Raw genomic sequence first — 13,907 nt, 5'->3', positions numbered from 1 at the left:
TAATAAAACCGTCCCACAGTGTCACCCCATCCTGTCCTGGACATCTTCCCGGCATTTCACCACTTAGCTACTCCATAGCCGGACACTGTGTGGATTTCCTCTTTTTCAATGTTATCTGATTATTTCATCTGGAGCGGGTTCCGTATTCTTGGAGACAACACTGATGCTTCTCCCAAACCGCCATGGGCTCTCTGAACCTGGAAATGGAAAGACATCTTTGACATTGCCTCTATGAGACACATGACAGGCTTACTAGACAGGGAGGTGGCACACACACAGCGCTGCCAGGAATTAAACGCTACACTCTTCCTTTTACCCTGAAATGGAGCATCCGACTGAGTCACTCAAGGTGGTACGTATAGCCAACTTAGAGGAACACTTCATTAACAAAGGAATTAAAGCTTTTTATCCAGTCACTTGTGTCACTGGGTATCACACTTTATCACTTTGTTTAGATAAAGCTTTATTGGTCTAAGAGCAAAAATAGGTTTCGTTGTTGTTGTCGTTGTTATTATTGTTTTCCCTAAAAGGGAATGATGCTGCCACTTGAAGAAGAAAATCTTTCTCCTGCCAGAGTCCCTCTCTTAACCTTAGCTGGGGGAGGTCATCTTTAACACTAACTATTAAAGTTTGAGGCCAGAGACTGGTGCTAATTCACCCTGACCAACCTCTCACACAGCCACAGAATTCTACCCTGCACACCAGGGCACCTCCACTGGGTGCTGTTGGCAATAAGGGAGTGGAGAAGGTAGAACGTGAGAGGCCCTCAGTCTGCCACTCCTCTAGTCAGTAGCCTTCCACTCATAAATGAATAAAAACGAGAGTCATTTTTAGATTCAGGATTTCCTGGGGAGAACAACAATTCCAGCCCCAAACTTCAGATGTCAGCAAAGAACAGTGTGGGCTCTTTATGTTCCTCAAGAACATGCACACTGAGCTTCCCCCGCAGCCCCCAAGCACTGCCAGCTGCCGCTGCTGCGATCCCAGTGTCTGAGTTTGCGACTTGCCAGGAGATTGTCTGTTCCTGCTGCTTCCAATATTGTCTTGGCCTTTATGAAGGCACATGCATACGACTGCAGCGGCACCCCTGTCTCCGGCCCATTGTGGACGTGAATGCTCTTCCAGCGTGGCTCCCCTGTGACAGGTACCTGCTCAGCAACCTACAGGTAGGTATCAATGCCCCAAATTTCCTTTCAAGCCTTTAGGGCTCACCCAACATAAATATCACACACTCCTTGAAGAGCAACCTCTACTTTCATCAGATACGCTGATCTACTTTCCTCCTAACACTCCTTATACCTGCCTCCACCCTTTGCCCATATTGCTCCCATTTACCTCCACTGGGAGTATCTTCCCTTTACCACTTATTTAAATTCTGCCCAATGTTCAAGACATAGCTTAAGTCCCACCTCCCCCGAACACCTCTGGGATCACTCCAGTCCTCAGGGTTTTTACAGTTATAATTGCTAGCATGTAGTTTCACAATTAATTGTCTTCTCCCTGTTTTATGTGTTTGCATATTATCTACAAGGTTGTAAGATACTTGAGAAAAAGATCCAGATATTTTACTACTGCTCAATCTAATTCTGGCGAAGAGGAGGTGTTCAACTTTATGAAGCTACAACTACGCCAATGCCTTATAGAATGTTAAATAGAGGACAGGATTTTGACCTCAGCATCAGAGCATACAATGATAATCTGGTACTCCCTCTCATAATCCCTGTGAAAGTCCACATTCCCTACACAGAGAGAAAGAATTAGGCTCTCTGGTTTTGTTTGCTATAATCTGAGAATAATTCTAACCCTGCACTGAGCAAGGACAGATTACTTAACTTTCAAAATTGAAAGATCACTCAGAAATTATGTAACACAAAGGCAGAGAAGAAACTTGAAGCCCAAAGAAGTGAAGTTTCCTGCCCCAAACCACTGAGTGGATGAATGATAGAACCAGGAACAAACCCTCAAGCTTTTCGAATCCCAGCCAGAACTCCTGAGTGAATATTTGCATGTTGCCCTTCTGCATTTTCTTTAGGTCTGGATGACAGCAGTAGAAAATCATTGGAAAAATGCTTTCTGAGTGCTTTCTCTGCCTCTGGCTCTATGCTAGGGCATGTGGGCTCTGAAGAAAAGGAAATAAAAATAAAATGAACCTATCTTTGCACTCAGGACTCCTGAACTCCCTTTATTATTTTTTAAAGCAATGATTTTATTTATTTATTTTTTTTGAGGCATGGAACCCACTGAGAATATAATTAAAATTACAGGCTTAGGGAAATGCATGTATCCACGAACCAACAAAACACTGTGCTTCACTTTAGAGTTCTGCTGAGCTCTCATACCTCCAGGTTATAGTCTCTTTTTGAAATTTTCAAAAATAGAGGCATGGTTTTATAATTTACAGAGTCCAGATGTAGCCCTCACCTTTTTCTCCTCCCTTTTGAGTGACTGGTGGGAAGGCAGCAATCGCAGTTTCATCTTTTCCCTAAATAAATAAGCACTTCCCTGAGTGCCTCAACTCCATTGCTCCAGATGTCACACTGGATGAATGGCTCATTTAGGGCTCAGCAGGACCCAGGTCATGCGCTGAGCTGATCAGCTTTTCTGTGTCCCGCCCTTGCCACTCAGAGAAGCTTTTCTGCCACTCTGCCTGCTTGGAAAATCCACACTCCCCTTAGGAGGCCTGGAAGCCGAATAAGTTCTAGCATGGTTCTGGCAAGCCTGGGTAAGAGGGGAGGGGTCTGCTGCCTTCTCTTGGGACTTTTATTAGACAATACTGGTGAAAGGCCCCCAGGGTGTTTTAACTGCTGGCTCTGGCATTAAAGATGCGATGGAAGGAGCACTTCTCTCCGAAGCCATATATCATGAGGCTTCTCCAGACAGGAGAAAGTGGGAAACAGATGGAGACGAGCAGGCAAATGCACCGCAGGGACACAGCTTGAGTAGGAGGGTGTGAGGAGGCAACTGAAGCTATCGGCAGCAGCAGACAGAGGGAAAAGACTCACGATGTGGAACCGACATATGGAAAGTCGGTGTGGGAAACAGAAGACAGGACCCAACAGCAAGAGACTTATTCTCACAACATGTAGCACCAAGAGATGAACCAGGCTCCTTCCCTGGCAGACAAAAGAAACTCCGTCACTGCTGAAGACTTATTTCTGCACCCAAGAAAATGAGTTGGCCTGGAAAGGGTTAGGGTAGGAATTCCCTACCATACTTTGCAGGAGGAACATGGTTAAAAATTCTAGGTCTTGCTAGAGTGAACTACAGTCCCAGATTGCCTGGAACTACCCCAGTTTTATGGTTAAAATTTCTAGAATAATTTCCTGTCAGTCCTGGGCAAACTAGGTCAACTGGTGACACCCCTAGTGATTCTGATCTTTTAGTTTTCAATGAAACCCGGAAATCTGCAGCACTACCCAGGACTCCTGGAGATTCTGGTGCTAGGAAATGGGAAAGTTGCTCCACTGGGGACACTTATAAGTACTGTACATTTAATCCCCGATATAAGCTGTCAAGATGGTCTAGAAGAGGGAAGAATAAAAAAGGAAGAAAAGCAGAAAGAGCTGACGGTTTCTGAAAACTCGAAACCAGCCATTCTCAACCCTTTGAATCCCATGGGAAGCTTTGAAAACCATGGATACCTGGGTCTTGCCTGGACAATTACATCAGGTTCTTTGGGGTGAACCTGAAGTGAGGCCTCAGCAGTGGCACAAGTGAGAATCATTGTTCTGGGATTCCTGATTGATGGCATCTGGTGGCAGGCAGCGAGACGTACTGAGTGCCTACAGCTGTACAAAATAGCGCTGCACCCTAGTTGACAGGAGAAACGAAGTCCCTCTTTCTCAAGTAATTTTTCCTCCTCAATGTCACTGCCCAGCAAAGAAGCAGTCCCAGGTCGTGTTAGAGTTACCTACTCATTTGTATTTAACCTTACCCTCCAGGAATTACAGAAAATAAGTCTGCAGGAAATGTGTCCAGGTCTTCTCCATGCCTGAGGTAATTACGTGCTCTGTGTATATCATTCTACTCAAGCTTCTACTATTGAAAACCTTGAAAGCCAGTCATCTACTTCTTTATTTTCTGTGGCTAATAGAAAGGGGAAAAAGGATTTCTGCAAAAGTTGAAAGAAAACTAAAAGATTCCTATGCAGGAGAGAAGAATCAAAACTGGTGATTGACAAAGAAGAGAAAAGAAAAGGAGGAGAGAGGAGAAGCAACACAAAGGGCTGTTTTTCAGGACAGAGCACTTGAATCAACACCTCCTCAGAATAGAAAGACATTCAATGGTAAAAACCAGAGATTGACAAGGACAGTTACTCTGCACCAAATGAAAGGATATATGGTATGGCATTGATTACACCCAAAGGCTATAAGGCAATTGAATGTTAATTGGCAGAGGCCTACCAAAGGTATCTTGAAGGACCCATCAGGAAAAAAGAGATGTTGCTAAAACTTTTTAAACCTGGACTTCCTTCCCACTTCCATAGGTTCTTCAGAAGACAAACAACTCCCCAGGTTATACAACTGGGAAATATAGCTCCTTACAAATGGACAGCGGCATAGTATAGAAGCCTAATAAAAGATAATAAGGTGAATAAAAAGGGTGGTATAATCCTTGGAAAAATGTATAGCAATATGAAAAATTTTGTAATAAATTGTTATAATGGTTTGCATTGTGAATTAGAATAGCAAATACTTTGTTATAGAGTACTTACATTTTATTTTTTAGCTATCACAGCTCAAAAGTAAATGTGGACATGTGACTATGGTACCTTCTGGCTAAAGTTTGCATCTTTACCATCAGAGCAATATTTATCAGGTTTATTTATTAACACTCTGTCTCCAATTGGCTCTGTGCAATGTGCAGACAAACAAACATACAAATGAATAAGTAAAATATTTTTAAAGTATTCCTGCCCTCTAGAACCTTATACTCCCTGATAAATATTCTTACTGAAACATACAGAATATTATTAAAGTTAGTGATTCGTACCTGCAGAAGAAAAATATGCCCTTTTTTGTAACAGGAGAATGCCTGAATAATGATAGCACTGAAATTGATGCCATCATTATCAGCTTGCATTTTTCAAGCACTCAGTCAGTGCAGGGCAAAGAACTGCAGAAGGGAATACAAACAGGGATAAAAAGCAGGCTCTGCCCTAAATGAGCCCACAGTCTGGATAGAGGGAGAGGAGGTAAACATACACAAAAAACAGTAACTCCCTGGAAGCGTTTTTTAAATACCCAGTGAGTTACACAGACCTTAAATGGTGTTGGATGGCAGTGCAATCCCAAGCTCTTACAGGTGCTTTATGGTGTCTAATTGTATTCGTTATCATATTTAATTATTACAATAACCAGTTGATATGAGTGTTATAATCTCCATCTTACAGATAAGAAAATGGAGACCCAGAGCATTTAAGCAGCCACCCTGGAGTCACAGAGACTTAAGTCTCAGAGCCAGCACTCAGGATGTGCCAATGGAAGCCTGGCCTTGGAGTCCAGAATGAACATCAGAAGCAACCCAGCCACGGCAGGAGACTGTCCATGAATGTCATCTGGCTGAACCCAAAGGCAAGGCCTTTTTAACTTATCTCATTCAAGCTTGTTCTTTATACTCTTTCACTAACTCCAGTTAAGAATATTTCATGCTCATGATAGGATTTGCCATTTTTCCCATTTGCCAAGTCCCTGTTTATTCATCATCACCACCAGCAGCAACAACAGCAGCAGCAGCAGAAGTAGAGAATTACTTGTTCAAGTAGTAAAACCTTCTGTGGAAGTCTAGTGCATAACAATGCATACCTTCCCTGTCTCTAACCCTCTTCTTTTCTAAAATTAACATCTCTGAAATATAGAAAGACATGCAAAGGGGCATGGATCTGGTATTTTAGCTGCTACAAAATAAGCACAAATACAATAACAGGGCAACTTCATACTTTTGTCATTACAAAATCTAAGACTGATTCATGGACTGCCATGCAGGAAGAAATAAAATTCTTTATCTCCTTCCAAGGGAGAAGGTTTTCTCAGTTGCCTGGGAATAAGCATCGTTAGAGTAATATATATGTATATATTTTTTTCTATTGTGCTTCTTTGGTTTTACATTTGGTCAACATTCTCTATTATTCAGAGCAATAGACTCTTCTGAAATTTTCATTTCTGTAGATGATATGTATTTTTTATCTTTTTTCCTGTGTCTTCATTGATATTTTAGTAGAAATTTGGGGGATGATGTATCAGCAGCAACTAGCCAAGCACCATTTTAAACTAAAATCCAATGGAAATTTAATTTGATTGCACTACAAATGTTAACTTCATGAGATTTTTTTCCTCCCATCACGTGTGTCTCTCCTTCCCATTAGGCATATTTGGATAGTGCAAATGGGTGACTTGACTGGAAGCAGAAAGAGATTCATTCCATTCCAATTTTGAATATGACAGTTGTGAAGTCAGGCTCATGACCTGTGTGCCAATTTACAATCTAATAAAAATTTAAATGCTTGAATTATTAACAGAGAGTGAGGGATGGAGCTCAGAATGGAAACATTTATAATGAAGTGACGATTTTCAGCATAATAGAGTTGCTCATTTTTGGAACATCCTACATGCATATTCCTTGTGGTTTCATAGCCCGTAAATTGTTTGTTGCTGCATCTCATTTTGAATTCTCTTTACTATTTCATTCTGTTCTGCATCAGCAGTCAGGGCAGCTGTGGATACTCACACAGTTTAATTTTTTTAAAAATCATACGCTTTACAGTCAGACATACCTGGATTCAAATTCTGATTCTGATTTTTACTTGCATTGTGAGATCTGATAGCGTGTTTCATCTTGTTGACCAAGTTAGCCTGCAAGAACTACCTTGGAAGCTTTTTGTAAGAATTGCAGTAAATAAGTGAAAATATTTCTGACAGTGCCTGGCATGTAGTAGTTGTTCATTAATGAGTATAAGAGCTTTTCCCCATCCTTCCTTCTTTCTCCTGCCATGTAATGCAGAAGAAAGAGTCCTCAAAGATCATGCATTAATTGATTCAATAAAGCATTCATTCATTCATTCATTCATGTGACATTTATACAGTGTCGACCCTAGGCCTGGGAATTCTCAGGACTAAGAATATAAAAAATACCAAGACCTTCAAAAGTGTTATAGACTAATGAAGAAAATATAGCTGTTAAAAATACTCTATACTACGGAAAAAATGAATGATATTAAAGAAAGATGTTTAAGGTATTACAGTGACACTAAGCAGATATTTTCTTGGTACTTTTGAGTATGTCACTTAAATCCTTTGAGTTTCTAATTTTTTAAAATTAGATTAACAAAAATATATGAGTCACTTCAAACATGCTGGTGCAAATCCTACGATTTCTTTCAACGAGGTTGAACTACAGGCCATTTTACCCAAACTCATACGTTCATTCATTTTAAAAAGTGCATCCTTGGAACAAGCATAATCAAGGAATGCTTAAAATGAGTCTGGCCTATAACTCATGACAAAGACTTGTATAAAGAGATGAGCTTAGCCAATCTGCATCCTACCAAGAAAAACCATAAGAATCAGACAATTAGCATCAGGAACTGAAAATGAAAGCATGCCCAGAGAGGAGAAGTCATAAGGGATAGTCAAGGTTCTTTTGGTTCAGGAGCAAGCTGCAGGTAGAAGGAAGCTTGAGTTAAGCAGAAGATGGTAGATGAGGTTAGAAATAAGACGAAATAAGGATGAAGAGTAGAGGATGAGAAAAGCAGCCAGAGTTAAGGTGCAGCAGACACCCAGAGAGGGATGGGGAGGCCAAGAAAAAAAGAGCATTACAAAGAGAGAGTGCTTGCAGAAGTAAGTAGGAAACATCAAGAGTGGGCTGTCCCCAAACTGCTTTTGTTTCAACCAATTTCCAGTTCTAAGTCCCATGTGATTTCTGATCCGGTGTGTTTTTGTTTAAAACCTCCTACCTGTATTACTGAATAATTGAATTTATCTATGTTGAGTACAGCCAAAATAGCCCTTTGTTGGTTGTTAATTGCTATGTTAATGTAAAGTATCAGGGCCAGTAGTGATGATATGCTGATCTTCATACAGGGATATAACCCCATCCCAAAAATAAGGAAGAGGCATGAAGTTGTGTCTCCTAACCTGGAAAGACACTATGCTGAACAATCCATACTATGCTGTACAAGGCCCTCGACTAAATCCCCAAATGATATGCAGTGGAGTACACTAGAAGGCCAAAAGAATTTTTTATTTGTACAAAGCTGATTAGCCCATAATTGTAGACAGACAATTCACCATAGGCCTTTGAGTTTCTGCAGATCTTGCAAGCAAGTAACCAACTGCCATTTTGTTCTAGCCTATCTTTTCTAAGGATGGTTTTATACAGGCAGTTTTGGAAGACAGTATCTCTCTCCAAAGCAGAGGGCATATTTGTTTGTTTCCTTTCTAGAATAATAATGGTAATGTTTCCCTCTGGGGAAAAGGGCATGTTTGCTTTCATTCCATCATAAAAAAGTTGGGTTTTCTAAGCTCAGGCTTCTTTGGTGCATACTCATTGAATACACAGCATCTATCCAAGTTTCTCTCTATTGTCTGCCATAGCACCTGAAGGGCCTTTATTATAGCACTTATCATACTGCATAACTATCCCTTTCTTATGTGATGCAAACATGAAGCACCTGCTGCTTGCTTTGCCATGAGTAATCCAGTCCTTAGTCTCTGACCTAGGAGTTTCTTGATTCTGTCAGCTTTAAACTCTGGCAGGGTAACTTTTTACTTTGCGCATACAGTAAAATCTAATGTTTTTCATCATTCTTTACATGCATGTGGCATCTCAACATGAAGCAATGTTCTGATCATCCTAATCAATTAAGTCAAATGGTACATGTAGGACACAGTATTGACCACAAGTATTGGCAATTTTTTTCATCATAGTCTTTCTCTTCCTACACACTATGATGACTATTGTATACATGCTTAAGTATTACGTATAATTTTACCAAAATAGGCATTAAAAAGTTCCCATTTTATACTTTATTTGGGAACAATAATCAAAACCAAATGTACGTGTCTTTGACATGGGCAATGGCAATGGTGTCTCCAGGAATTGAGGAGAGGAAAGGTCAAATGTAGGTATTATTTCTCTAAAACAGATATTATTTCTTGCTGCCCTGAAGTGACAACAAGAGCTTCAGAGGGTATAGAACAGTAATATATGTAAATATTGTATAAATAAATATACATATATTGTAGGGTATGCTCTAATTTTGTTTATTTGTTTTTAATAGGGATATATGGTTTAAAAATTGTGGGGCCTATTGTCGTGTGGATAGTCACTATTATATGCATCCAAAGACATACTTTCCTGTGGTTTTGTTCACAGTACCTAACAATATGGAAAATACCAAATTATCCCTCAAATGTCATTTGTCAAGGAAATGTTACATGTCACTCTAAATATATAGTTTGAGAGTTTCCAGTCTAAATAATATTTGCTCCTGAGTATTGAATGTCCAAAAGCTGAACTTTTACTTAGAGGTGCTTGGATTCTCAGAAATACATTTACATGAGGTGCTTACATGAAGCAGAATACCCAAATAACCATTTATAATGGAAAAAAACATTCTTTTGGGAGCTCATTTGCTCACATTCTCTATCAGGACCCTTTTTTCTTTGTATTAAGTATAGATGATTTAGTTACAATGCTTCTTGTCTCATTCAAGACTCTGAGAGTGGCACTGACCTGAAGGATACTTCTTTGGGTCATGGGGAGGTCTATAAAGCATCCTTGCCTAAGGCAGCAGGATTGCTCAGGTTGACTAGATAGCACGTCTCTCACCTTTCCAGCCTCAGCACCACTTGTTTGCCTATGCCAATTGCCTCACTGTGTAAGTATTCCTTTCTTTGTTTTTAATTACTGAAATCGTATAGATTGATTTTAGATATATTTAAACAGATAGGGATAAAGGGAGAAATCACTACCAAGAATGGTTAACCTCAGAAATTTTCTACGTATACCTGTAACTACACAAGAATATATTCTGTATTATAAAATCGTAGATCCTACCATGTGTAACTTATATTGGCCTGTCTGGTTTCCACTAAACAATATATTATGAACATTTTTTCATTAGAATAAGTAAATAACGACATGCATTATGAATGCATAATATTCCATTATAAAAATATACAGTCATTTGTTTGTTATTTGAGCTGAAATACATGTAGAAATCTCCAATAAGCCTTTGCTGCCCACTCACTCCTTCGTCTGTGTTATGTGGTCATCCTTCAACCCCCCATGGGGCCTTTAGCATAGCACTTATCATACTGCATACCTATCCCTTTCTTACCTGTATATGCTTATTTCTACTTAGCTCACTTTTTAAAATCTTCAGTAACTAACTAGTTACAAACTCATAGTGGGTTCTCTAACATATTTGTTGAACTGAATTGAATAATATGATTGTGATTAAGATGCTTCTACAAACATATTTTCACATTCGTCCAACAATTTACTTGAGTTAAACACCTTGAAGTAGAACGAATGAGTCACACAAATACGAATCCCAAAAATCCTAAAGCTTTTTGGTGGAGAAACAGTGATTATGTTAGTATTTCTGGTAAGGAACAAATAACCCAGATTCGTATTCAAATTTTTTTTTTTTTTTTTTTACAATTTTGCCTTTTGACCTTGTTATCTTTCTGGAAATGAGAAAAGGAAGAGAAGGTGGAAGAAAGATCTGAGAGAGGAAGAAGTAAATATAGATAAATTCAATCTCATAATGTAAACAATATCATGTAAAATAGTCTTCAAAATATCCAGTTTTACAGGTCTGCAGAACCCCCATAGTCTCTTATGTCCACATTCAAGACAGTTCTGTTAACGTTGTTTGGAAGTATGTGCTGCTGCAATTTATTGTACCACTTTCTTCTGTCCAGAGGGACATTAAAAAACAACTTTTTATAATCTCAAAACTGGAAGGAAATTTTCTTGCAAAATGATACATAGTGAAAGTATTATAAAGAGCCTCCCAGGCACTTGTGCCTGAGAGTCTTGTTTAGAGAAAAAGGTATCACAGGGAATAAAATTGCAGTAGGGTTGAAAATTTTCTGTTCTTTTCTTTCTTTCTTTTTTTTTTTTTCATGACTAAGAATGAACAAGACCCAGGTTGTTCAGGGATGAGAGGTTTCACCATTATAACCCTGAAGGCAGCAGCACTACTCTGCCGTTTATGCCCATGCCTCTTCCATTTGATGAAAATGGAAGATTTTATGAATTTGGCACACATTAGTCTGTCAAGCCAACTGGGCCCTAAAGAGATACAGTGATATGTGGCAGCCCCTCCCAATCCTGAATCACACAGCACAGAACATATGATAAGCCAGTAATTAGTCTGTGAATTCAGTTACTCTAAGCATATTTCAAGCTTTGATTACCCTTCCATCAGAGATTTTATTTTTCCTTTTCTTCAGTTAAGCAAGCAACGACAGAAAAAGCAGGATTTTAGAGACCTGCAACACCTGGATGATTGCAATTAGATGTGGCTTCAGAGGTGGGGAGGTGGTTCTCCACAGGAATATTTACCAAGTATATAAAACAGGTAAATTAGAAGGTGGCTTTTAACATTACAAAAATATTTCCTAGTTTTAGTTTTCCTGAAAATTGCATTGCAAAAATTTCTTCTACTATAACATTGCTGTAAAGAAACCCTGCACTGCAGCCCAGTATGCCTGAACTGTAAGATAAGAGGGTTGCACTCTCCAAAGCTGTTTTGAATTCAAATAATATGTGAACTACACTATATAGAGTCTTGTACAGGGATCAGGCAAAATTTTGAAGAAAACAGGTAAGCACTGAAGGTCATTGATCCCTAGAGGATGATTTTCTTGGGTTTTTGTAGAATTTTTGCGGGGACAGATTGGTTATGTCAATTAGTATAACAGTAAACCATTTGGCTTTATTCTCTTAGCAAGATGTTGAAGAGCTTTTCCATAGCACCACAGTGAGTAAGTAGAAGAACTCAAAAGTGTGTTTAAAAAGGGAAAGCTAGAACTGTAAGCAGTCTTGATGGTCACCCACTCCAGCTTCCTTAATTTACAGGTGAAGAAACTGAGATGCATGTACCCAAAAACTCACGTAAATTAATAATAATAGAACCCCCCCCAAAGTCCAATCTATTAGGTGTCAGGACAATCCTCTTTCAAGACAACTCACTATGCCCCTAGTCACTGAAAAGATTTTTACCTTTGTTGAACGATTCATACTGTAATTTTCACAGACTTCACTGAAGTATTTGCATCTTCATAGCTTTGATTCAATTGATCAAAAACTATCAAGTCAACTTTAAATACACTTGGGTTGCATCTAACCTTTTAATGACATGTCTTCATTGCAGTACTTGCTTGTTAATCAAGGATGTTGCTGCTCATGCATTGGTAAAGATTTCTAAGCCAGACAGAAGAGGCTACTTTGCAGACATTTTATAAAACAAATTCATACCTCAGCTGAGGAACTGACTAAGGTTTCCAGAGGTTTCTCTTTGTTCAGAGGCTCCAGCAGCATATGACTTCTCTCTGTCTATCCAGTGGTCATTCAAAACTCTCTGGAGCATAATAGGTTGCTCAACAAGCATCTCTCCATCTGATCTGAAGTTTCTGTGTGTTGTGGGTGATGAACTGGAGTTGCCTGATTATGAAGGTCTTTTGCTGGTGGGTTCCATCCTGACCAAATGCTTAACAATACAAGCATGTTTGCCCTCAGATAGCAAAAAGACTGCATGATTGCTTATTTAATATGACAACTTGGCTGGGCTAAGGAATGCTTAGATAGCTGGTAAAACATTATTTCAGGGTATTTCTGTAAAGGTGTTTCTGGAAGAGATTATCACTTGAATGAGTAGACTGAGTAAAGAACATTACCCTCACTAATGGGGGAAGGCATCATCCAATCTATTGAGGGCCCAAGTAGAACAAAAAGGTGGAAGAAGGGTAAATTCTGTTTATCTGCTTGGTGGGACATCCTCTCCTGCCCTTGAGCATCAGTACTCCTTGTACTCAGGCCTTCAGACTCAGACTGAGACTTATACCACTGGCTTTTCTGGGTCTCAGGGTTTGGGGCTTGGACTGGAACTACCCCCACTGGCTTTCCTGAGTCTTTAGCTTGCAGACATTGGATCATGGGACTTCTCAGCCTCCGTAGTCATATGAGCCAATCTTTCATAATAATTTTCTCTTTTATTCCTCTCTCTCTCTCTCTGTATATGTGTGTGTATACATCTTGTTGGTTCTGTTTCTCTGGAGAATCCCGACAAATACATACTCTTATCAAAAAAGAATGTTTCCAATTATCTTATGCCATTTCTGAAAGTAGAGTTAGGACAATGAATGGAAGTTACTGAAGAGCACCTTAGGTTATCATTAGGAGAAATTTTTATAGCATTTAAAACCATCCCAAAATAAAATAAACTATTTTTTTCTTTTTTTTTTTTTCTTTTTTTTCTTTTTTTTGAGACAGAGTCTTCGCTTTGTTGCCCAGGCTGGAGTGCAGTGGCGAGATCTCGGCTCACTGCAAGCTCCGCCTCCCAGAATCACGCCATTCTCCTGCCTCAGCCTCCCAAGTAGCTGGGGCTACCGGTGCCCGCCACAACACCCGGCTAATTTTTTGCATTTTTAGTAGAGACGGGGTTTCACTGTGTTAACCAGGATGGTCTCGATCTCTTGACCTCGTGATCCGCCTGCCTCAGCCTCCCAAAGTGCTGGGATTACAAGCGTAAGCCACCATGCCCGGCCATACACTATTACATTTAAATAAATGTCTTATCTCTGGGAGTATTTAAGACAAGACTGGAGGACCAACTGTCAGTGACATGGAGATGAAAAGAAGAATAACACATTGAGAGGTTGCACTCAACTTCCTAA

General features: G+C 39.6%; 1 long non-coding RNA gene across 1 annotated transcript in view; it reads right to left on the bottom strand.

Moving 5' to 3' along the window:
- The window catches only part of LOC135966794 (uncharacterized), a 71,664-nt gene extending 58,981 nt beyond the window's left edge, over positions 1-12,683 (bottom strand). The window contains exon 1 of the long non-coding RNA XR_012422126.1: positions 12,490-12,683. This is a non-coding gene — a long non-coding RNA (uncharacterized lncRNA). The remainder of the gene's footprint in view (positions 1-12,489) is intronic.
- Positions 12,684-13,907: the final 1,224 nt, after the last annotated feature.

Source organism: Macaca fascicularis, chromosome 13 (genome assembly GCF_037993035.2).
Source record: "Macaca fascicularis isolate 582-1 chromosome 13, T2T-MFA8v1.1".
Lineage (NCBI taxonomy): Eukaryota > Metazoa > Chordata > Mammalia > Primates > Cercopithecidae > Macaca > Macaca fascicularis.
Note: the sequence above shows the minus strand (reverse complement) of the source record. Positions and strands in the feature narration are given on the sequence as shown.